Below are 3,196 nucleotides of genomic sequence, written 5' to 3' on the forward strand. Positions count from 1 at the left end.
GAGGAAGCGGGGGAGCGTTGCTAGCTGCAGACGGACCGAGGCTTTCAACGTCTGCTGGCTGCTACTCCACCCGAGCGTCATCTTATAAAGTGCGGTAGAGAAAGCTGATGGCCGTCACAACGCATATATGGGCAAGACTAACAACGAGGAAGGAGTTCAACCTTGACAGAACCTGCTGCGCGTCATCGACCCCGCTTCGCCCAGATCAAACGCCCACGCATCTCGCCATTGGCACATCATTTCCGTACCATGAAAGAACTGGAGCCGAAACACCTCGCTCCTGAATATCCGGTGTCCTCGCGGGAATAAAATGTCACGTGCGCTTAAGCCCATCTATTAAAGCTTTACCTTCTGTATGAAGTATATTGAAAGTTCTCATTGTTGGGGCGTCTGCAAATAAAGCATTGCTGGAGTCTTCAGTCCCACAGCTATTTCCTTAAATGACTGCAAGGCAACAGAAAAGAAAAAAGACGATTGTGTTCGATCTTTCCAGACACATGCCAGGTACCTTGAATTAAGTATTATACATTAAAGAAAGTGCCGACAGCACGGCGTGAACAGTAGGTTAGTGGTTACAGTTAGCCAGAGTGTGGTACCAACAAGCCAAACGGTCAAAAAAGCAGTGACGGCTTGTACTGATTCTATATATAATATGTACCTGTGGTAAACAACTTATGCTCGTCGGCGTCGCAAGATCAGCTGCACCGAAGAAAAGGGCAGTTTCCAGATGTATGGGGAAACGTGTGGCAGTTTTCGGCAGTCTGAACAGAAAGGATGCCGTGAAGCAACCTATGCCGAGAGATACAGCTCGAAGTTACGTCTCTCCCACTTTCATCGTTAGTGCACCCGTAGCATGTAGTAGCAGAGCATACACCTCGTTTGAGTAATGCTGCATGATTCATCGGAAGGCTCAACCTTCTTAATGTAACATAGACACGCTTGATTTATTAAAATATTCGCGATAACATACTTGTCACTTGAAGTTGGACAAAACTGACAGTAGGAACTAAAGGGCGCACACGAACATGAAGGCTGCATGAGACGCTAGGTAGCGTACACATTTACTTTAATTGCCGTCCTTCGTGCTCCTTCTGCTATCTTTGCAGAAATCTGGACGCAGGAGAAACGCAAATAAATCTGGACCAGTCCACTAGATTTGTAAGTTGTTTTATTTGAGAAGACTTATGCGGATCCCACACATTGTTGGGGTCAATGTTACGCCAAGCATACTTCAGGCTGACTATCTAGCATCGTTTGTGATCCTGCAAATCTTGGATAGGTGGGGAAAATTGGAAGGAAAAGACAATACATGAGTGGTGGAAAAGCCTATTTACAGACCATATATGGAAGTTGTCAGTTTGCTAGATAGCAAGCAACGCTACAAAGCCTGAAGAGACTTTTCTCACTGTGTGCATCCGCGACAAAATACCAATTGCGCGTCAGATATGAAAGTAAGGTGTAGTGGTGCGTATTGAAATTCCATACAACACTAGGTCGCATACATTTAAGCCCCAAAACGTGACCTAACTACTACATGGAAGGCGTCGCAGATAGCCTATTTACCAGCGAAAGCACAGAGCTAATGATTTCTGTGACTAGCGGCCTCAGCGCACTGCCTGCACGCGACCAAATCATATTACGCCGCATACTGGAATCACTAAGGCGCACAAATAATACGTAATTTGACGTAGCCTTACATACACAAGTTGTAATATATGAAGTTGCAATTTTGCAGAAAGCGTCGCAGATCAAAAAACGGCTGTTTTGCTAAACGCGTGCAGTGACACTTCTGTGAGTACACAACTCGTGCAGCTTCCGTAGCGTTGCCCTATAAGTATGAAACGGAGTATAGAGCAGTCAGGGTTCAAGCCCTAAGTGCTCTAAGAAGCCACAAGGAGTTCGCGCGCGCGAGGAGCTTCGTGGCCAACTCCACTGAATATTATCTCTAAAAAATTCAGTGCCATTCCACTCTTTGAAGGTGGATGACCCGCGAAGTCGTGTGTGTGGGCCCCTTAGTGGCGAACTGTCCATTGCCGTGCATCAAACACCATATGCACACAAATGAAAGGCGCGGCGCGACTAGTCGCTCCTCCACGATGTTGAGCTTCGGAAGATGACAAGGCACCGGGAGGTATACATACCCATGTATAGTTGCAAAACGCGGCACGACACCATTTGCTAACGAGTTACAGCGCTAGAAGCGACACGCGCCGCACTCCGAGGGCACACACTGCTTCACCGTAGCCAAGGTGATCGCGCGTTGGTCGACGTCCAGCTGTGCAGTAGCGGTTATGAGAGCACTCAAAAACCACAAGCTGTCACACACAACACAGGCCACACAAAATTGCTTCCCCACAAACTCGCTCTGAAACCTCGCCTTTCCTCTGGTGAAACGTTCCAAGTTCGGGGGATCGGGACCACATGGACGGTTCGCATTTTTTTTTTCCTCCGCGTGGTGCTGGCGGGCCGCACGCTTACGGTACCGCCACCACGGGAGAGTGCAAGGAAAGGAGAGGAAATGCACAAGAGCTTGGAACGCCAACAAAGAGAGGGCGGTGCGAACGTAGGCATGGCCGACGCGGGTCATAGTATAGCATGTGTTCCTATCAGCTTAATGTCTGATACGGGTTGTATTCGGATCGAAGGTATTAAACTTATTTTTGCAAGTTGGTGAAGTGCTTAAAGCCTGCTTCACCTCCGCCGTGGGTCAGCCCAGTATTGCACTATCTTCGGTATCGGCCCACATATGGCGAGAAATTCTCGATCTAAACGCCCCGATAGAGGAACGCAATTTTTTCCCGAACCTAGCCATATGCCCAGCTTCGCTGTAAAAATTACTTCCGGGGGGTTATGTGCCAAAAGCACAATTCGATTTGATTATGAGGCACGCCGTAGTGGGGTACTCTGATGTATTTTGACTACCTGGGGTGTTTTAACGTGCGCCTTGCACGCCAGTGCACTACATCAGAGTGGGAGGAGCCGCATTTTATGCACCCGCGTTTATACAGCCTGGATAAAACCTTAAGCCTTCGACTTCGACCTAGACTTCCCCGATGAGACGCGACCCTTCTCTGTAGGCTATTGTTGGGCGTCGCGTTCACCAATACCTACGCGTTCTGCATAGGGATGGCCGACACTGCAGCATGTGGCGATTGCAGCGACGCGAAAACAATTCAGCGTATTTTGTGCTAGTGCA

The 3,196-nt window shown here is 48.5% G+C and overlaps 1 pseudogene; it reads left to right on the forward strand.

The window, feature by feature from the left end:
* The first annotated feature begins 2,569 nt into the window (after positions 1-2,569).
* On the forward strand, positions 2,570-2,749 carry LOC142586507 (U2 spliceosomal RNA; annotated as a pseudogene).
* Positions 2,750-3,196: the final 447 nt, after the last annotated feature.

This window comes from Dermacentor variabilis, chromosome 6 (assembly GCF_050947875.1).
Source record: "Dermacentor variabilis isolate Ectoservices chromosome 6, ASM5094787v1, whole genome shotgun sequence".
Lineage (NCBI taxonomy): Eukaryota > Metazoa > Arthropoda > Arachnida > Ixodida > Ixodidae > Dermacentor > Dermacentor variabilis.